This window comes from Apium graveolens, chromosome 6, assembly GCF_009905375.1.
Source record: "Apium graveolens cultivar Ventura chromosome 6, ASM990537v1, whole genome shotgun sequence".
Lineage (NCBI taxonomy): Eukaryota > Viridiplantae > Streptophyta > Magnoliopsida > Apiales > Apiaceae > Apium > Apium graveolens.
This window is the reverse complement of record NC_133652.1, coordinates 102769391-102792958: the sequence shown is the minus strand read 5'-3', so window position 1 is coordinate 102792958 and position 23568 is coordinate 102769391. Positions and strand designations below refer to the sequence as shown.

General features: G+C 35.4%; 1 pseudogene; it reads left to right on the top strand.

Annotated features, from left to right (window-relative positions):
• LOC141665354 (alcohol dehydrogenase 3-like) overlaps nucleotides 1-23134 on the top strand; it is a 39226-nt pseudogene extending 16092 nt beyond the window's left edge.
• The last annotated feature ends 434 nt before the right edge of the window (nucleotides 23135-23568 follow it).

The following is a 23568-nucleotide window of genomic DNA, read 5'->3' as shown; positions in this document are numbered from 1 at the left end:
TATTATGTTCTTGATGATAATCCTAAAATCTAATGATTGGAAGTTGTTCCATGATATGTGAACTTGAACTTTCATGTATAGTTTTAAGAATTTTTCTTAATGAAATCCATAGAAAATTAGAGTTGAAGTTAGCTTGAAAAAGCTTGGAAAAATAGAGAATGTGTTTTGTCCCATATTGAAAATAAATAAAGGGGATGTTGGCTTTATATAGTATCACTCACATGGGTAGTGTACAACTCCTAATATGTGTGATGGTGCATTGTGTGCTTCACGCGCGCGCGCACACACGCCCGCGCGCGCCACCGCCCCCCTCCCCCCTCCCCCCGCCACACAATGCACCGCACCGCACCGTACCGTACCGGATCGGGTCGAAGGGCGATTTCGCCGAATGTCTCGACGTCTCGTGTACGCGAGGTGACCTGGGCGAGGATTTTATTTATTTGTGATTTAATATTTTAATTCAAATTTATTTATTAGTTTGGGCTGGGTTATTACTGTTGGAATGGGTCCGGTTTTTGAATTGGGCCGAGTCACTTTGTAGTGGGCTTAGTCAGATTCATTAAACCTGGACATTTGATATATAACTTTGTAACTGATAATATATTCAAATTAAAATTAAATCTGATATAATGTGTGAGATAAATGCTTGCTGTTACATTTTATTTAAATTCAAAATTCATAAGTTTTGATTTATTTAATTAATGTGCAGTTTAATTCTAATATTAATTAGGGTGGCCAGTTACACTTAGCCTCTAGTATAAATAGAGGACTAAGTAGCTGAGTTTTACACACCACGCCAACATTCGCTTCTTCTCTCTGCAATCTCTTCTCTCCCAAACACTATTTTGTGAGCTGCTGATTTTTTCGGCGACTGAGGTGCTAGTCGAAGTTGGATTTGTTGTTGCTGTGAACATCAAGTCCTGAGCTGTTTTATCCCGGGGGCAATTATCTCTTCAAGAGCAGTCAGGGCTTCGAGCAAGGCATGGCGACTCAGCTGATTATTTTCTTGTTGTATTGTACATGTTGGCTACCACCGCTTTTCTGTTTCTTTTCACTGTGTTAAAGCTATGGTTATCGGTACGCTTTCTGTTCTTTTTTCGTTCTTACAGTTACTGATATGCATATTTTTTACCTACATATTTTGTTTCGTTAATTGCTATCTTGGCCTTAGCTTGTTAAATATGATATATAATTGCCTCTTTGTTATTGTAATAGTCAATATTTCCAACACCTTGTTGTATGCCAAGGATCAAGTCAAAAAATATAGTTCTAATATGTGGGGTGAGGCCCCTTATATAGGCGTGGGATGCATTGAATTAGATTATGGTTAAGAGACTTGGTGGGCAAGTCTCGGATTTAGAATGGACTTTGGAGTCCTATAATGCAGGGATTTGCTTCCTTATGGGACTACGTGGCTTGAGTACTACTCTTTTGAGAGTTCGATTTTGATTTAAACTTATTTTCTCAACCATAATTTGGGCTCATTTATGACCTACAAATTTAATAGTAAGTCACTGGTCTGTGGGCCCTTGAAGCCCAATTAATGTTATATTAATTGCTTGACCTATCGAGTTTCATATTTGGACCAAATCAGATCTAATTAAAATACTTATATATTATGCAATTAGAATTATTTTTATCCCATATCATTTCCCCCCAACTTCTAGGAAAACATATAAGATATCACAGAAGTTAAGTTTCTATATGCCCTTGCAGGGTATCATTTTTAGCGTAAAGTGTGGAGATGTAAAAAATAATATAATGTAATATGTAACCGAGGAAATATAACTCAAAATGAAATATAAACAGATAAATAATATTAACTGTGAAGCACAGGAACCCTGAAGATGAATACTGGATACATACAAAGAATCAAAAGATGGAATTAATACTCTAAGTTCGTAACAGGTCATGGAAAGAAGTTCATTAATATGTTCAAGCCTCCGTAAAGAATAAAATGTCAAAGGACTTCTAGTGTCAATGAAATATATTGATTTGAAGTATTGAAGATCAGGATTTCAGTGATTGAAGCAATGAATGACCAACAAGTTGTATCAGCTCAAAATTGTAAGGAGATTGAGTTAAATCAATTATGTGCTAGTTGTTTGTGAATCAGACCAGTGCACCAAGCATCAGCACATCAGAAAATATTTGATTTAATCATGCAGAAGATTTGAAGTTGATATAATATATAGGGGATCAAGGGAATGGAAAAATGTCTAAGTCAAAAATGTTTCTAAGGAAAATAGGTTCCTTGTGGTCGCAACTTAGGAAATGTTTCTAAGGAAAACAATTTTCCTTATGGTCGTAACTCAGATATTTCTTAGGCATGTAGTTCCCATGTGTGCATAACTAAGGATAAAATCATTCAAGGGTTACTTCCCTGTGTTTACACCTTAGAAGATAAACTCAAAGAAAGCTCATTTCCCTGTATGAACAACTGGACTAATTTCTAAGGCATTTGATCTTTCTAGGAGTCGCAACTCAGAAGAATTTCCAAGGCAAATCCATCCCTTGTGTGCGCAAGTAAGCAAATAATACAAAGTATTATTTACCCTCTTATCGCCACTTATGACTTGGAAATTTTATCGTAAGGAAAGCAATAATTATTTTGTTACTTTATTGAAATTAAGCCACGTGTCCAAAGCAATTTAAAGTCTACACAAAAGAAGCAGAATGAATTCAATTCATTATGTTATCCTCCTTAGCTCTATACCGTATTTTTACCAAACTCCATTAAACACCAAATTTATTAGCTTGTAAACATACTGTTATGCTATTGAATTTATTGTAGCTAATCATTTAATCTATGTTGTGAATATGTTGTGTACTTGATGATCACTTAAACAAAACATCTAAGTAGACTTTACTTAGTGAAATAATGTAGCACTCGACGGATAAGAATTATAGTCCCGACGGATAACTCATTATAGTCCCGACAGATGATTAACTTATTATCCATCGAGTGAGTAGCTTATGTAATAATAAGTTTGTAGCACAGTGATGTACGCACCTTTGTATAGAATCTGTAGTAGCATATAAGTCATGTTGACTTTAACTAGATATGCAGAATAGGTTGATTAATTGTACATAAGTAATGTCTTGTAATTATGTATAAGTGAAATGAAGTCAAGTGCCAAAATAGCTACCGACGGATGATTAACAAAACCTTCGACGGATGATCAAATGACTATCAACGGATGTTTAACATAGCAGTCGACGGATGATCAATTAAGTCATCGACGGATGATCTGAAAGTCGACGGATGATCATATCAAGAATTTAAACATCAGTTGAACAGTAAAAGCTGACACACAGCCGTCGAGTTGTATACAAACACATTGTGGAAGCCCATTAACTGGGTAATAGAGGACGAAAAGCAGCAAAGATTAAGACTGTTAGATTTTATATTTGTTCAGACTTTTTGACTTTGTAATCTTGGTATTATATAAACCAAGAGAGTAGCAAATAGAAAAATAACTGAGATAGCTGAGAAACACAAAAATAGAGAAATCTTTGTAAGCATAATCTTTAGCATTTCCTGTATTCTCAGCAGTTCTATTTGTAAGCAGTTGTGAGCATTTCTGCACACAGAGTCCTCTCGATATATTATATATATCTCTGGTGGAATTGTTTAAATCCACCAGAAAGTTTTTAAAGACTCTTGTTTTTAATTACTTATGTTTTGATTCATTTAAGTTTAATTCCGCATTGTGCTAATCAAAACAAATATATCTATAATCGAGTTGAACATTTTTATTTCAAGAAAAATGTTCAAGAATTCCATTCAACCCCCCTTCTGTAATTCTTGCTATATTTTTTAAGGGACTAACAATTGGTATCAGAGCAAGCTCTTAATCTACAAAGAGTTTAAAGATCAAAACAATTCAGCAAGATGAACAAGAAAGATGTTGGAGTCAAGATTCCTTTTCTTGATAAAGATAATTACCATCATTGGAAGGTAAAGATGCATCTTCACATGCTCTCTCAAGATGAGGCCTATGTGGACTGCATAGAAAGAGGCCCTCATGTTCCAATGAGAGCTGCAACAGGAAATGAGCCATCTGTTCCAAAGCCAAGGCATGAATGGTCTGATCCTGATATTGAACAAGTCAGGAAAGATAAAAAGGCCATGAACATTCTGTTCAATGGTGTTGATGCAGACATGTTTGATAACATCATCAACTGCAAGAACGCCAAGGAAGTTTGGGACACAATACAGATAAGTTGTGATGGTACTGAGCAAGAAAGAGAAAATAAAATGCAGCTCCTGATTCAGCAATATGAGCATTTTCACAATGAAGAAAGTGAGTTACTCACTGACATTTTTAGTAGATTCCAAAAACTACTAAAGACTCCAATCTAAAATTTCTCAGATCTCTTCCAAAGGAATGGAAACCAATGACAGTCTTATTGAGAAACTCACAAGATTATAAGGAGTTTACTTTAGAGAGACTGTATGGCATTCTGAAAATCTATGAGCTTGAGATAGAGCAGGATGAAAGAATGGAGAGAGGAAAGAAGAAAGGAGGATCCATTGCACTAATTGCTGATCTGGAAAAAGAGAAAGAAGTGAAGATGGAAGCTGTGGAATCAACTTCAAAGGTCTGTGAAAGCAAGGGTAAGGGGCTAGCTGCAGAAAGAGAAGATTCATTGAACCAAGATGACATGGAGGACATTGATGAGCACCTAGCATTCCTTTCAAGAAGATTTGCCAAGCTCAAGTTCAAAAAGAACTTTGGAGCAGCCAAGCCAAATAGAAACATGGTGGATAAGTCAAAATTCAAATGTTTCAAATATGGCTTGGCAGGGCATTTTGCAAATGAGTGTAGAAAGTCAGATTCCAGTAAAAAAAGGTTTGAGTCTGTAGATTACAAGCAAAAATACTTTGATCTACTCAAACAAAAGGAAAAGGCTTTTATTACACAAGAGAATGACTGGGCAGCTGATGGTTTGGATGAAGATGAAGATGTCAGCTATGTCAATCTAGCCCTTATGGTCAAGTCTGATGAGACAGAGACAAGTTCCTCAAGCAATCAGGTAATCACTACAAACCTTGCACATTTATCTAAAGCTGAGTGTAATGATGCATTAAATGACATGTCTACAGAATTGTATCATTTGCATGTTACACTTAAGTCTCTCACTAAAGAAAATGCTAAAATCAAAGAAAACAACTTGTTTTTAAGTGAGAGGAATAATGTACTTGAGTCTCAATATGTTGAGTTTGAGAAATTAAAAATTGAGTGTAAGATTGCCAAGGAGGAATTAACTGAGTCCTTGAAAAAGGAAGAAATTTTGAAGAAGCAGCTCGATCGTGAACAAGAGGTGATTAAAGCATGGAAAACATCCAAAGATGTTCATGCTCAAATCACCAAGGTTCAAGGAATTGAGTCTTTTTGTGATGAAGCCTGGAAAAAGAATAAGGAGAAACTATAACCTATTTTGGTAGATGGGTTGCTGACAGATGTAGACTCGACGGATGATGAGGACTATCCGTCGGATAACAAAAAGTGTTATCCGTCGAATGATAAAAATCCTCATCCGTCGGCTGTAAGCAAACTTATTAGCAAAGCCAAATTAATCAAGCTAAATGAAAAGTATGGGTCTGTTTCCAAGAACTTTGTTTCAGGAGAGTCAAGTCAAGCTAAGAAAGGGAAAAAGGCTAATATTGGTCACATGACTGTCAAACAGTTAAGTGACAGACTTGAGAAGATAGAGGTAAAAACAGAGACTAAAAGGAAAAATAATAGGAATGGTAAAGTAGGGATTAACAAATACAATAACTACACACCTGATAAATATGCCCCCAAAAAAATCTGTGTCAAGTGTGGTAGTGTAAATCATTTGTCTGTTAATTGCAAATCTGCCATGCCTACTCCCATGTCTGTTCAGCCTCAATTTCCTAACATGAATGTCATGCCTCCCATGCCTATTAATGCTATGCCTACACAGAATATGAATGCACAGTTTGCTAATATGCCATTTACACCTAATCCATACTATGCTGCATACAATATGCCTCAAATGCCATTTAGCATGCCTTACCGGAATAACATGTTTACACCAAGCATGCCATTTCCTGTTAGCCATAACATGCATGATAATTCTGTTGCATTTAGTGGTTTCAAAGGTACAACCCAATTGACTAAGAAAGAATCTGAAATTCCTAAGTCAAATGAGATAAGACCTAAGAAACAGAAGAATAAAGCTAACAAGGCAGGACCCAAGGAAACTTGGGTACCAAAATCAACTTGATTTGATTCTGATGTGTGCAGGGAAACAGAAAGAATCTTTGGTACTTGGATAGTGGTTGTTCAACACACATGACTGGTGATTCTACCCTACTCACAGAGTTTAAGGAGAGAGCTGGCCCAAGTATTACTTTTGGAGATGACAGCAAAGGTTATACTGTGGGATATGGCTTGATTTCAAAGGACAATGTCATCATTGAAGAGGTTGCCTTAGTGGATGGTCTCAAACTCAATATGTTGAGTATCAGCAAGCTTTGTGATAAAGGCAACTCAGTAACCTTCTACAAAGAAGCCTGTGGTGTGACTAACAATCAAAACAACAAAGTGGTTCTCACTGGTGTGAGAAGAGGAAATGTGTACCTAGCTGACTTCAACTCAACCAAAGCAGAATCTGTAACTTGTCTTCTCAGCAAAGCAAGTCAAGATGAAAGTTGGCTATGGCACAAGAAGCTATCCCATTTAAACTTCAAGACCATGAATGAGCTGGTAAAGAAAGAGCTAGTTAGAGGCATTCCTCTAGTGGAGTTTACTAAGGATGGACAGTGTGATGCCTGCCAAAAAGGGAAGCAGATCAAAGCATCATTCCAGAAGAAACTTGATTCAGCAATTGAAGAGCCTCTGCAACTGCTTCACATGGATTTGTTTGGACCAGTCAATGTATTGTCTATTTCAAAGAAAAGATTTTGCCTAGTAATTGTAGATGATTTCTCAAAGTTCTCTTGGACATATTTCCTAAAGTCTAAAGATGAGGCTAGTGAAATCATCATCAATCACATAAGGCAAGTTAACAATCATCCTGATTTCAAAGTAAGAAGGATCAGGAGTGACAATGGAACTGAGTTCAAGAACCATGTCATGAGAGCATTTTGTGAAGAAAATGGGATCTTGCATGAGTTTTCAGCAGCAAGGACTCCACAACAGAATGGAGTAGTGGAAAGAAAGAATGGATCTCTTATTGAAGCTGCAAGGACAATTCTTGAAGAATCAAAATTACCAACATATTTCTGGGCTGAAGCTGTAAACACTGCATGCTACACTCAGAACATCTCTCTGATTAATAAAGCAAGATGCATGACACCTTATCAATTGTTCAAGAACAAGAAGCCAACTCTAAACTTTCTTCATGTCTTTGGATGTAAATGCTATATTCTGAGAAATCAAACTGATCAAAATGGGAAGTTTGATGCTAAAGCAGATGAAGGAATTTTTATTGGATATGCTGTTGGTAAAGCATATAGAGTCTACAATCTAAGAACCAACATTGTTGTTGAATCTATACATGTTGTGTTTGATGATAAAAAGATTGAAGGACTAAAAGATGGAGATTACCATGTAAGCCTCAAATTCGACAATGTTGAGATGGTCAGTGATGAAAGTGATGATGAGAGTGATCAAGAAACAATGTCTAAGGATAATGCAGACAAATCTACCACCAATGAAGCACATAACTCAACATCCGTCGAGTTACATAATGCTTCATCCGTCGGAAGACAACCTGCCTCATCCGTCGGTACTCAAAATTCACCATCCGTCGGGTTATCTAAAGGAGCAGGAAATCAAGGAAGGTCACCCATAGAAAGTACCCCTTTCTCAAATCAAAGATCCAAAAACTCAGGGGGAGTTTCTAGCAATCAAAACTCAATCACATATCAAGACAACATTGAGGTCTCTTCATCTAGAGCTAATCTACCTCAACCAAGGAAATGGACAAAAGATCACCCCTTTGAACTAATTATTGGTGATGTGTCTTTTAGAGTTCAAACAAGGAGAGCAACTCAGGAAGAATGTCTATACAACAGCTTTTTGTCAAAGGAAGAACCAAAGGAGGTAGAAGAAGTTTTGTTGGATCCTGATTGGATTTTAGCTATGCAGGAGGAGCTAAACCAATTTGAAAGGAATACAGTCTGGAAGCTGGTACCCAAGCCTAAAGGAAAGAATCCAATAGACACCAAATAGGTATTCAGAAATAAGATGGATGAAAATGGCATAGTAGTAAAGAACAAAGCCAGATTGGTTGCTAAGGGCTATTGCCAGCAAGAGGGAATAGATTTTGATGAAACTTTTGCTCCTGTTGCAAGACTTGAAGCCATCAGAATCTTCTTAGCCTATGCAGCCCATGCCAATTTCAAGCTCTATCAAATGGATGTCAAAAGTGCCTTTCTGAATGGGGATTTGGAGGAAGAAGTGTATTTTAGTCAACCTCCTGGCTTTGAAGATCCAAATTTCCCAGAGTATGTCTATTATCTACTGAAAGCACTTTATGGACTGAAGCAAGCATCTAGAGCCTGGTACGACACTTTATCAAAGTTCCTTTTGGAAAATCACTTCACAAGAGGTACTGTAGATAAAACTTTATTTTTCAGAAATGTTAATGGCTCTAGTATACTTGTCCAAATTTATGTAGATGTCATTATTTTTGGCTCTACAGATGAGAAACTTTGTAAAAAGTTTTCCAAACTAATGCAAAGTAAGTATGAAATGAGCATGATGGGAGAACTAACCTACTTTCTTGGTTTACAAGTTAAACAAGTTAGTAATGGAATATTCATTAGTCAAACTAAATATATTTTTGATCTTTTAAAGAAGTTTGATCTAATGAATTGCACATCTGCAAAAACTCCCATGGCCACTGCCACTAAGCTTGAATTAAACACTACTGAAAAGTCTGTGGATATTTCAAGCTATAGAGGCATGGTTGGCTCAATTTTGTACTTAACAGCTAGTAGGCCAGATATAATGTTTGCTACATATTTTTGTGCTAGATTTCAGGCTGATCCTAGAGAGTCTCACTTGATAGCTATTAAGAGAATTTTCAGATATCTCAAGGGAACACCAAAACTTGGAATTTGGTATCCTAGAGATTCTGGTTTTGATCTAAATGGTTATTCAGATGCAGACTATGCAGGTTGCAGAATTGACAGAAAAAGCACAACAGGAACTTGTCAATTTCTAGGAAATAAGCTTGTGTCCTGGTTCAGTAAAAAGCAAATTTCAGTTTCTACCTCTACAGCTGAAGCTGAATATATTGCTGCTGGCAGTTGCTGTGCATATATTTTATGGATGAAAAATCAATTGCTAGACTATGGTTTGCAAGTTGAGAGGATCCCTATTTTCTGTGATAACACAAGTGCAATTGCCATCACTGAAAATCCAGTGCAACATTCAAGGACAAATTACATAGACATCAAGTACCATTTTATAAGGGAACATGTAATGAATGGTACTGTAGAGTTACATTTTGTTCCAAGTGAGAAGCAACTTGCAGATATTTTTACCAAGCCACTGGATGAATCCACCTTTTCTAGGTTGGTAAGTGAGTTAGGTATGCTTAATTATTCTTGAATTTATCTAAGTTATTTTGCAAGTTGAAATGTAGCCAGAAATTTAACTGACTTTTAGTCTTGAGTAAAATTTTGGCTAAGTCAAAATTTGCATCTCGACGGATGACCATTATCCATCGAGTTGAGTCATCCGTCGATATACTATGTGCAAATAAAAATCAATTACTTTTCTGGAATCTTTTAAAACTCGACGGATAACAGTTTATCCTCATCCGTCGAAGTGTCTAAATCTTAATCGTTAATTCCCTGAACATTATCCATCGAGTATACTTACAGTTTGTAAGCATTACACGACGGATAATGGGTGGAATTTTTACAGTTTATTTTTTTTAACGGCTATTTTAGGCAATTTCTATTGGTTAATTTACTTCTCTTTAATATTTTTATCCGTTGTTTTTGAGTAAAGTATAAAAGCTTCTTTCATTCTAATCATTTTCTATTATCATTCTCAAATTCAACTGCGTTTATTTCATTCTCTCTCAAGCAAAAATCCTCTTTCTCTTCAAGCTTTCCTTCTTTAACAATGGCACCTGTAGTAAAGATTATGTCTCAGACTGGGTTCATTTACGAGAAGAACAACTTCACGGCTTTGGTCAACAAGGGTATTTAGCAATCAGAAGACTATCACAAGATGATGGACTTCGTGAAGAACTGCAAGTTAAGTTTTGCCATGCTTGAATCACCCATAATCTTTTGTGAAGTTGTAGAAGAGATGTGGACTTCTGCAATTTATAACTCTACTGACAAAACCATCACTCTGACCATCAAAGGTAATGAATTATGTATCAATAGTGATGTGATAAAAGCATGTTTCAAGATTCCTGATGATAATGTAACTTCACCACACACTGACACTGATTTGATCAATATGCTTAATTCCATGCATTATGCACTTCCTACTAATAAGCTAAGTGAGATTAGAAGATTAGGTCTTAGGAAGGAATGGAGTTTCATGTGTGATGTTGTGATTAAAGTTTTCTCTGGAAAAATCAGTAATTTTGATTCTGTGAACATTTCCATGCTTAACATGCTATACATGCTAGTTACAGATAAATTTTACAATTTCAGTGACCTTGTCTTGTATGAGTTCGGTTTTAAACTAGGTGAGTTAGCCAAAAGGAGAAAGAATGTATATTATGATAGATTTTTCATGATATTGGCTAACCATCTTTGTCAAGAGATTGTACTTGAGAACCCAAACAACAAATTAGCTTGTTGGGTTCAAGAGAGAAGAATCATTACAGATTTGAACAGAGCCAACCATCATAGGGATGTGCCAATGTTCTACTTTCCTGTAATGCAGACACCTCAGGTAAGTGAGGTAAGTTCATCTATACCCTCAACTATTCCAATCTCCTCTTTTTCTTTAAGTTCAGGCATAGCTATGGCAACTGTGACAATGACCAAACAGTTGCCTACCAAAGCTGCCAAAACAACTGTAATTTCCAAATCCAAATCAATAAAAACCCCCTCTGGTATCTCTCAAAAGGTACTAGTTGAAAAATCTACCAAAGCCAAAGAGGGGAGTGTGAAGGAGGGTCAGATAGGTGAGGGAAGGGTGAACATCAAAGAAGCCCTAAGGATAAGGTTGGAGAGTTGAGTGAATCCCAGCCTAGCCACACTGCAGTTTCCCAACAAACTGCAGTGCTTAAAAGGGACAAAAGCTCACTTCTAGCTGCATCCTCCCAAAAGGATGTGGCTATTGAACAAAGCTCTCATCCAAGAGCACAGGCCAAAAGGGTTAGGGACACAAGCTCACCCCAAACTTATACTAGAAAGAAGAAATCCAAAATAACTGGGGATGCACAGGGCACACACACAGTGCAAATTGGTGCTAAAGACACAGTCCCTGCACCTTCTCAAATTCAGATTGATGTGGCTCCAATAAATGTGGAGTCACAGCCAAAATCTCTTATAATAGAAGCCACTGAAACACCATACTCACCAACTAACTCACTGGAAGTGGATATGATAAACACTTCAATTCCTGATTCCCCTTCTTTAACTCTGTTGGGGAAGTCAAAATCTAGTGCAAGTGAGCATCATCTTTTAGATGATTTGTTGGCTCACTTGCCAATTCTTTCAGATACTATTGTGACATCTGTGCCTCAAATAACTTCAATCAACACAGAGTCAACAATAGTTTCTCTTCCCACCTCATTCATTTCTACTCTCTCGATGGATATTGCTCATCCGTCGAGTAGTGATTGTATCCCAACCGATAAGCTTAACAGCAGTTATCCGTCGGATAGCTTTACCACTCACCCGATGGATATCACTTATCCGTCGAGTGTCTCTGCACAACTTCAAACTTCAATTATTTCAAGTGCAGAAGATTTAGTGGTAATACAGTCACTCTTAGGACTGAGAGAGGAGAGTGCTTTGAGTGAGAGGCTGGGTTGCTCCCAGGCAAAAGGAGATGAAAAAGTGAATCTCAACAATCCATTTATTCAGGATTGGCAAAAGTGAGTGAGAGGAGTCCCACCTTAGTGGGTGAAGGTGAGGGTGTGAGAGTGGGGAGCCAGGGTGAGACCCTGATGCAACAAAAGAGAGATTATGAGAGAAAGGCAGGTACTGGAGAAATAAGGATGGATCCAGCCATTGCTAGTGAGTCAATGATTGTGGATGATGCTGAAAAGGAAAGACAATTTCAGCAATATTACAAAGCTAAAATTGATAACATTTCCTTAGATGCTGACACTTTTACTCATCCTGTGTCAGCCTATCAATTGTTGGCTGCTCAGGGCAATGTGGAGGCAGAACAGACTTTGAATTTAGTGCACACCACAAAATCTCTTCAAAGAGATAAAGCTGCAGTTAACAGGATGCCTTCTTAAGCTGGAGAGCCATCTGAAGAATTTGGAGTAAATTCTAATGATGATGACTCTGGTTCTTTGGATGGAAGCATGAACTTAGGGGGAGCTGAAGACCCAAGTTCTGCTTTTAGTTTACCTGAATGGGCATGGGCAAAGGAATCTACACCAGGACAATTTGAGGTGTCTTTTGTCAAACAAGTAATGGTTATTCAACAGGCCCTTCAAGAAACTTCAGATGCTGGTACCAAGGCTGTTCTTCAAGCTCACCTAGACTCTCTACATCTAATGAAGATCCAGCACTTAAGACAGAATCTCAGTGTGGATGAATTGAAAAGAGATATAGCTGACTTGAAGACCTATAACTCTGAGAAGCTGGATTCAGTAATGCCATATGGTACCATACAAGATCTACTACTAAGATTGAGGAGAGAATCAGACTCTGAAAAGAAGCTAGCCAAGCTGGAAAACAGAGTTCAAGTTATTGAAGATTCAGTGGCTATTCTTCTTCAAAATCAACAGACTCAGACAAATCTTCTCATGCAACTGGCTAAAGCACAAGGCCTAACTCCTCAACTTGATGATAACAAAAAGGGGGAGAGAGAATCAAGTAAGGGGGAGAAAGGACCAACAGAGGGGGGGGGGAACTTCAAGTACAAATCAGCAAAGTAATTGTACCTTCAATTATTATCTCCAAGCCACCAGTTGCAGATGGTATAGATCTAATTAAAGTAGCAGCAACAAATTTGAAAGTTGCTGAAAAAGAAAAGTTGAGTTTGATCAACTGGGATAAGATTGATGAGGAGATACAGAAAAAGTTTGAACTAGTCAAGGAGCCAGTTAAGTCAGCCATCCATCACTCTCATGTCAAGCCAATCAGTGTGAATGAGATGAGCATGAACTATCTGGAGAAAGGACAATCTTCCTGCATCAAATCACAAAAGGCTGAAATAATTCTCAAACCAAGGGCAAATTATCCAAAGTCATCTTTGAAGAATCCCTTGGACACTGTGTATGAGACACCCAAGCCTGATGAAAAGAAGCTTCTGTCAAGATCCATTGTCTTCTATAAAGATCCAGCTGATTCAGCCTCGAAAAGGAGAATTGCTAAGATATTCAGAAATGGAAAGGAAATTTGTGTGGTAGCTGGACATCCACAATTTGCTCAAGCAAAGAAAGAAGAAAAAACAAGATTAAAGAAGGAAAAGAGGCAAGCTGCTCTAGATGCAAAGAAATCTAAACAAAAGAAAGAGCAGATTGTCATCTTGGCCAAGCTACAGGCTGTAAACTCTTCTCAACAAATTCCCTCTCAACCATCTGAAGCTGTTGAATCAAAGAAGAAGATTGGAGAACAGAAGAAATCCCCAAGAAAAAAAGAATTGGCTAGAAGAACAAAAAGGAAACTGGATGTTGTTGACAAGGAATTAGAAGATCAATTTCCTAAGGAATCCACACCAGCTAAAACTCAAGCATCAAAGCCCTCTGTGGTATTTGAAGACATAAGGGTGGTGGACCCCTACAGGAACATACATGGAGAGCCTATTGTGCCAAAGGATGAGCCAATAGAGTGGGATAAATTACCAATTCCTGACTTCAACTTGCCAATCCTTATCAAGCCAAAAAGGACAAAATCAAGGGCAGTCAAGAAAGTGAAGGTGTCACCTCTCAAATCCAAGTCAGTAGTTAAAGCTCAATCCCAGGTCAACAGGGGAGACTACTTGTACTTGTGTGACATCAAAAAATTCTCAGATCTAAACCTTTATCTGGATGAACTGAATGAAGTAAGGGCAATTGATGCATACAGAAACCTACCTGAAAGGTTGGTATTCAAGTACAAAGGAGGAAGGGAGATTCAGTGGCCTCTTCACAGGATACTTCAAGAAAGCCAAGCTGTGTTGATCAAAGTCTATTCATCCTTCAAGAAAAACTTTGGGTTCAATGTAAATGCAAGAAGACTAGTATTGAAGAGGATTGAAGAGCTGAGGAGTGTTAGAGCTAAAGATGCACTCCCAAAGACTCTAATCATCCCATACACAAGGTGAAGAGTGCATCTAAGGCCCTACTGGCTGATGGAATTTATGGATGATAAAGGTGTGAGAAGATTCTTCAGACTAGAAGACCAATTGAGTATCTCTAGCAATGAGACTCTCTTGGAGATGCAAGAAATGCTAGATCTCTCAGAATCTGATGAACTAGAATTTCACAGGCAGCTCCAGAATCAAATTGAAGAAAACAACAGAAAGCTTGGAAGAAGATCCAGACCTTCAAGGAACTAGAAAAACCTGCTCAGGCTAGAGGAGCATCTTGAACTGACTGTGAGCCAAACCTTGTACATTTTGTTTAATTGAAGCACTTTCAGTTTTATCTACTTATCTTTAAAGATATATGTTTAGGATGTTTTGTTATCATCAAGTATCTCTTAATTTATGGCTACAATTCCAGTAGACATAAATTGGGGGAGATTGTTGTGAATATGTTGTGTACTTGATGATCACTTAAACAAAACATCTAAGTAGACTTTACTAAGTGAAATAATGTAGCACTCGACGGATAAGAATTATAGTCCCGACGGATAACTCATTATAGTCCCGACGGATGATTAACTTATTATCCATCGAGTGAGTAGCTTATGTAATAATAAGTTTGTAGCACAGTGATGTATGCACCTTTGTATAGAATCTGTAGTAGCATATAAGTCATGTTGACTTTAACTAGATATGCAGAATAGGTTGATTAATTATACATAAGTAATGTCTTGTAATTCTGTATAAGTGAAATGAAGTCAAGTGCCAAAATAGCTACCGACGGATGATTAACAAAGCCTTTGACGGATGATCAAATGACTATCAATGGATGTTTAACATAACAGTCGACGGATGATCAATTAAGTCATCGATGGATGATCTAAAAGTCGACGGATGATCATATCAAGAATTCAAACATCAGTTGAACAGTAAAAGCTGACACACAGCCGTCGAGTTGTATACAAACACATTGTGGAAGCCCATTAACTGGGTAATAGAGGACGAAAAGCAGCAAAGATTAAGACTGTTAGATTTTATATTTGTTCAGTCTTTTTGACTTTGTAATCTTGGTATTATATAAACCAAGAGAGTAGCAAATAGAAAAATAACTGAGATAGCTGAGAAACAAAAAAACAGAGAAATCTTTGTAAGCGTAATCTTTAGCATTTCATGTATTCTCAGCAGTTCTATTTGTAAGCAGCTGTGAGCATTTCTGCACACAGAGTCCTCTCGATATATTATATATATATCTGGTGGAACTGTTTAAATCCACTAGAAAGTTTTTAAAGACTCTTGTTTTTAATTACTTATATTTTGATTCATTTAAGTTTACATTCCGTATTGTGCTAATCAAAACAAATATATCTATAATCGAGTTGAACATTTTTATTTCAAGAAAAAGGTTCAAGAATTCCATTCAACCCCCCTTCTGTAATTCTTGCTATATTGTTAAGGGACTAACAATCTATTATATTATTAATAGCCCAACATGGGGCAATAATTAAAAAAATTACGAGACAAAAAATTCATGAGAAAAAATGTGAGACCATTTTGCCCATCAAATTCTTGTATCCTTTTGACTTCTGACATCTGCCTGCCAATTACATTTGCCGTATGCCTTTTGACTTCCTGTATCCCATTAAAATTTACCCGCAACCCTCGGCTTATCCCCCATTCCCGGTGTAGCCACCGGTACTTTGCCAATTACAAGTTATCATTGAATTTATGTTGTTTGTGGTGAATAATTTATAATTATTCCATATGGGTTTATAATTGGGTCACAATAAACCCATATGGCATAACCTGTTACGAAGTTTTGGAATCGAGACTCAGAAATTCGATAATTGGATTTTATACAATAAAGATGGCGATGACGTCTTAATGAATATTTTGGTTTCTGCGATTATTCCAAGTAATTACATGATATTTTTTCATTCTTTGATTCTTTTTGTGTCGTATGAATTGTATCCTTCCTGATTTGTGATAAACGACAATGTTGTTTCAAACCAAATTACTCTATTTTTGGTTGAGTAGATCCTGCTTTGAATTGTAGTTTTATACTTTAATGTTAAAAAAACTTTCCAAGTTTAAGAACTTGTACCAATACTGACCTGGTACAAACTAGATTGATTGAATATGACTATTTTGAGGAATCACATCACTCACGTACCAATAAAATAAATGAATTTGCTTGGTGTACATTGTATGCTAAGAAAATAAATTTACTAAAGCTAAAAGTTATGAATTCATATACTAGGCACTCATATTCTCATACAAAAATGAGATATCATATCTTACATTACCTTTATGATCTTTAAAGTAAATAAATATTTTGATAGTGCCATTATATTAGACCGGTAGCCGCTAATAAAATTCTAAGCCTGTGCAATTTCTAAAATAAGAGGCTTTCAATAATTATATATAGGCGATGTCGAGCTTAAAAAGTAAAATTTAGAGGCTTCCAATAGTTATATATATGCGGTCCAACATAAAAAGTAAAATATGACTAGAAAGATTTTATTTCATACCAAAATATATTTTTACCCATGTGGCATGCAATGTCCAAATTCTCCCTATGCACTCAGCCCGTGACGTCATGTTCGGAACTCGAAAGAGCAATATTTGAGGATTAATTTTTGTACCATAGCTTGATTTCAAAGTTTGAGAAACAGAAAGAGGATCTCAAGAGATTGGGGCGGGATATACTTGCCTTGGGGTATGGATGAACAATTAAATTCCACTGACTCTCAGGTAATTGCATGATCTAAACTACTTCACTTAAAGTGTGAATGGTTGGTATATGTACATTGTCTGATTTGTGAAGTTTAGGGTTTCATGAATTCACATTAATTTTATTAAATAAGAACCTATTGGTTTGATAAAATGAACAATGATTATGAATAAATTGTTGGTTGAGAGTTTTGTGTCTATGGACAATCTATGTTGGGTGAATTATTGTGGAATATTGATGGAGTCACGGGCAAGAAATGCATTACCACCTGCACATATGGATACCAGGACGTGTTACTTAACTAGGATTCTAAATATGCTCGCATACCTTAATTTATTTTTGTGAATGTAGATTGCATGTAACTTTTTCAGAATCTTATCAAGATTTGACTACAGTCCTCTGTTTCACTTCCAAGCACCCATTTGGAAGATAGAATCAAATCCAAAGATATAAAATCTTTTAATGTTGTCATTAACTTTTTTGTTTGGTGTACCAAGAAAATTACAAAGGCACAAATCATAGAGTCGGTGACATATACAATGTGACTAATACATATTTTAGGCTAATTATAGTTCTTCTTGCATTACACAATCTAATTCATAGAATAATGTTACTTGGCCGGTATAATCCCTGCAACATACGTGGTTGTAGTGCGTCCATATTAGGTTTTATATTTTCGTATAAAATTTAAGACTTTATATTATTACAGTCTTTGTAGTATTCAATCCTATATATTTTTTTGCCTTTTAATAGATATTAGTTATAATACAAATATAAAAAAAGAAATTGATTTGTATAACTATATTATAAAAAGTTGGATCACTGAAGCCCTGGAGGGAAGTTATCTGTAACAATAGAGCAAAAACACGAGCAAGTACAAATAACAGATGTTGAAAGGACATTAGCGAAAAGGAAGCATCGAATATATTACCTCTTTAGTCATTTATTTGTTGCTCAATTTGTTGCCCATGCGGTTCCTTACCCAACCTAAATATAGATTTAAGTGAGTCGTAATCTGCTTGTCTATACTGCAACATTGTGCCCAAACAAATAAAATTAACCCCAATGTTGGATGGAACAACGTGGCCCAACCAAGCTTGTTACAGAATTATTTAAAAGGTAATGACTTGTAGTTACATTTTATAAAAGAGATAAACCTTATGCACAAATTAATTCAAACCATTGCTTTTCAAGCAGGTCCAAAAATCGACATAAAATAAAAACTTTAACAATAAATAAAAATTTATATTAAATATCCGCAATCAATCTTAAATAATAAAAAAATATGTTTTAGATTGTGAATATAAACTAATTAGATTTTAGGTTTAAAAGTTATGTAATTTTTAAAAAGAACTATATGTAATATATATTTTTACAGTTTTGGGATTATTTATATAGCTCGGGGAAGCATTAGTTGTCATCTATCGAAGATAATTCTTAATCTGACAAGAGAATCCCGAAATAATTTTATAACTAAGTTAACTACTAATTGTGTAAGTACATTTGTATATGGATTAAGAAAAGATAAAACTAAATCATTTCCAGACTGAAGGCACTTTTTTGTGGATAACTTTTGTTTACAGGTAGTTGCCACAAAATTTTCTAGAGACGATTTCTTACTATACTACCTTAATTACTCTCAAATGTTTGAGCACCTAAATGAGCAATCAAGAAAAAAATTATTACTATAAAATGTTATTGTGTGACCAAATGTTAGTATAAAATTGAGAAAGTTATGTTATTTATTTCAAGTTAGTTGCGGAGGGATGCTGGTTAATAAGTGTAACGGAAATCTTCAATTTTTGAATTTATATGTAGGCATAATAGAAACTTAACAGTAGAGGTACATTCGTGCATTACAAATCCACAACTTATACATGAATTAGATTAAGGGAAGCTAATCTCTGCGTTTAACAATGTAATAACTCAAATATTTTATTGTGTTTGCTCTGTTTAAGTTGAACAAACTTCCAGTATAGATGAAATGATGGAAATAGCCAGGTGTGACTTGTGAGATAAGGTCTATTCAATTGTCAAATTTAGCTAACTTGGTGCTCTCATCTTCAAATTTTGACTATCAAAACTAGATCACTTATGATAGTCACTTCTCAATTTTGGTTCCCTCTTGGACCTCTTTTTGCCATTGTGGTTTACCTTGCATGCGATGACAAATTCAAATAAATATTGTAGGAAGTTCAAAATTTTATAATATTAAAAGGGGTTATTTTAATAGACTATGAACTTGCAAACTTGTCACTGCGTATTTTTTCTATAACATAAATATTCCTTGTCTTTTAATATTTTTTTGATACACCCCATATGATTTCGTTCAAAATCATGTCTTCGCATTGCTATAGAATGTAAAAAAGGGTTGCATACTATACACATGTGGTATACATAGATGCATGCATATTCGAATATAAAGTTATATTAAACTTTATGCTTATAATCAAAGTGTTATATAGTGTCATTTTTTTCTGATCTAACTTCTTCACTCAATATTGTTTTAGTTTTATATTACACCTCTATGTTCTTGGTGTGTGGAATAACATCCCGGGGGGTTGCTACTTAAAAGACCTTGGAACTTGTGGGCATTTAGATCTATTTTTAAGGTTTGTTATCTTTTTGCCTTGCAAAAAAATGAGTTGGAATGATACTTATTTGTATTTGGTCTTTCACTCTTATTACTATATTTCGTAAGATGCAAGTTTGCAGTCAAGGGATTAAACTGAAGCTAGACATGAGGAGAGCTAACTGATGACGGGTGACTAAATTAATAAGTCATGTTTTGGTTTACTTGTATAATTACCAGCTTTGGCCAAATGATTTGTTTGAATTAGAGCCTAGATCAGGTGCTACTGTTAGCCAGTATTCTCACTTTTTTGTCACACATATTAAACAAGCTGCTTTTTAGATTCTCATGCAAAAGCATTTTTTTTTCAATTTGTAAGAACATATTTTTTATAAAGGGTGGCTCCTTACATTGATGTTTTGTCATAGTGAAAAAGGACAACAAATTTGGTGTAAAATATTAATTTGTAAAATTGGTTGGACAAGTAAATAAGCTGGAGATCAAAAACCAAAGAACCCCTACATTATTTATTATCTAGAATGATGCTCGTGCCTTGCACACCCAACATGGATCAAATTTGAGATATTTTATTTCACTTATTCTTGAGACAATTTATTACAACTAAGAATCCACGTCAAAGCCCCCCAAATACTTTTTTCCCAAACAGCTACTCTATAAAATTTTATACGCCTATAAGGATTCCAAACCCCCCACTTTCTCTAATTCCGGTACCATATCAAACATCGATCCTATTTTTATTTTAGGGTAATTATATATTCTTTTCGCAGTTTGTGCATACAACAACAAACCCAATTGTATGTACACACATACATACATCAAGTTTCATCTGAATTGTTACCTGTAGAGTTATACCTGATTATTTAGTTCTTATTTCACTATTTGCTTGATTACGAAAAAAAATAGTAAGAAGATGAATCACGAAGCAATAGATAATCTCTTTAATCTCTTCACATTTGCAAATCATGATCTCAATATTGTTGAAAATCGACTCGAGAAAGAGTTTCAAAAAGCATATCCCCAAAATGTAATTTATAAGCTCTCATTTCCTTTTGAATTTGTTCAATTGTTTATTTTTGTGTATGTTTGTGTGACTATGTGTGTGTGCTTGTGTTTATGGCCTCGTCTTGTGTATATACCCAAATGAACCTGTATATCCGCGGCTTATTAAAAGTTGCCCACCATTTTTTTTGCCGATTACAAAGAACCATCCCTTGAATTGTGTTTTAGGCCATCTGTAAATTACCATGTTTTAAGAATGTTAAATTCATGTATCTCGTATGTTTACAGCTATTCAAATTATTCATAGGTACAAATTAATTCACTTTTTTCGAGTTTTTATTATTATCAGACCAAGAACAACGAGGAGCTGTTACGGAAGATTCATGAATTAAACCAATACAAACATCTACTAGAGTGAGTACCTTTTTTTTAAACTTTTATCCTTTTTGTGGTTTAATCATTTTGCTAGCTACTGGATTGTAAACAATGCTAAACTTTCTTACTGTAATCATCTCCTGCAGAATGTAGGCGTTGTTGGGCCTTACTATGACAAAATTTTGGCTGAATTTTAGCTCTCTGAATTATGAGACAATAAGTGGTGTTAATTTTTCTCATCCTTCTTTTCTACATATTAATATTTTATGTGTTTATAATTAAATTTATAAGAATTTGAAAACTAATCTCATAAATTTATCCTAACACCAGTAACAAAATCTCTCATTTTTCTTGAGTATAAATACACCCCTTCTCACAAATATTTCGTATCATCTCATATTATAATTTTCATACAGTCTTGTTACATATAAAATTCAATCATCTTAATTTTTTCATCAGCTTACACTAACAAACATGCAAGCACCACTGCTGGTCAGGTCATTCGATGCAAAGGTAATTCTAATATATATATTTACGGAGAACGATTTTAGCGTGAGAATGAATTTATATATGTGACGACATTTAAATATTTTCTTTTGTATTTATTGTGTTTGTTGTTATGTACATGCACAGTTGCTACATCATGAAATACAGGAAAGCCACTCGTGATCGAGGAAGTGCCTCAGAATCTTGAAGTTCAAATCAAGATCATCTTCACTTCTCTCTGTCACAATGATATTTACTTCTTGGAGGCCAAAGTACGCTTAAATTTTTATCAGTTATGCCCTTTTTCACTAAGACTGCATACGTCAAGATTTTTATATGATTTTTTATACAATAAATCTTCATTCGATTATAATGCCTAATCGTTATTCGGTTATTCCAAGGACATACCCTTGTTTTTCCTCGAATTCTTGGGCATGAAGCAGGTAGGTATGTTAATTATAACTCTTAAAAGTTCCTGATAATTTATCTTAAGATGACATTAATTGTCTATGATGTGTTTATATCATTCTTCCTTGTGTAGGATTGTGGAGAGCGTTGGAGAGGGTGTGACAGATCTGGCATCAGGTTATCATGTCCTTCCTGTCTTCACTGGAGAATGTAAAGAATGTGCACTGTAATGCATGTCGACTGTGTTTCCAAGATCAACTCCTCTGTGCCTCTCGACAAAGTTTATGGCCTTAGCTTTAGAATTTCAACTGGTATGGATGTTGATCTAATTTTATAGAATATCTCAATTTTCTGAGCTACACGAAAGATACTATTTTCTTGTGTTATATAGGGTTGGTTTCCACTCTGAATATTGCAAAATCTAAAAAGGGTTCCACAGTGGCTGTTTTTGGACTGGGAGCTCTAGGCCTTGCAGTAAGTTCTCGACCATTCATCCTGTAGTTTCTCCTTATTTTTCTGGTGTTTTATAATATATTTGTGTTCTTCTATTAGGCTGCGGAAGGAGCTAAAATTGCTGGGGCTTCTAGAATTATCGGTGTTGATCTGAACCCAAATAGATTTGAGTCTGGTAAGCTATTAATTACAGCGTGTAAGATATCAATGAAACATTGATTATAGTAGTGGAGAAATGACTGATGAGATAACTTAATATTGAATTTACAGCAAAGAAGTTTGGCGTGACAGAGTTTGTGAACCCAAAAGACCACAACAAACCAGTTCAAGAGGTTTTTTACATAACATTTTGCCTACCAATCCCTCCTAATTTAGTTTTACCTTACTTGTTTATTTAAATTTTTTATCACTGTCATTGTGTAGGTGATATTTGAAATTACCAATGGAGGAGTCGACAGAAGTATCGAGTACATGGGACATGTAGATGCAGTCTCAAGCATAAACAGGATGATCCACCACATGTTATTTATTTTAGTAGATACTGTGGAAGAGCCACTATTATGCAAGCCTAGGACAAGGCCAACCATTAGTGTTTTGATGTTTTACATAATCAGTAACTGCATGGCTAATGTGCATCACAATCGCAACAATTTATGAACATCGCAAATGATGTTAAATATCAAAATTTTAAAAGTTATACTAGAACATGACCCGTGCCTTGCACGGGTTTTCATGCTAGTTGATTAGAGTGTTGCAACCTCAAGGTTTATATTAATAAAATAATATATTCCTCGAATTATTTTGTGTCTATTTTGATTTCATAAATTTAACGAAGAACTTGAAATGAATCGAAAAATATTGTAGGTATTGAAAGAGATATGTCCTAAGTCCAATCATGTATGAGGATTTAGGAATAACTTTTATGTAATTTATTTTGATTTTATTGATATTAATAAAAGACTTGTTTTGTTTTTATTGTAGGCTCTATCTATTTAAATGTTTAAATAAGATATACCACAGTTTAGGGTAAAGCTTTTTATGGATTGTGATGAGATCATAATAATGAGACCTAAAAGATGATTACTCTAAAC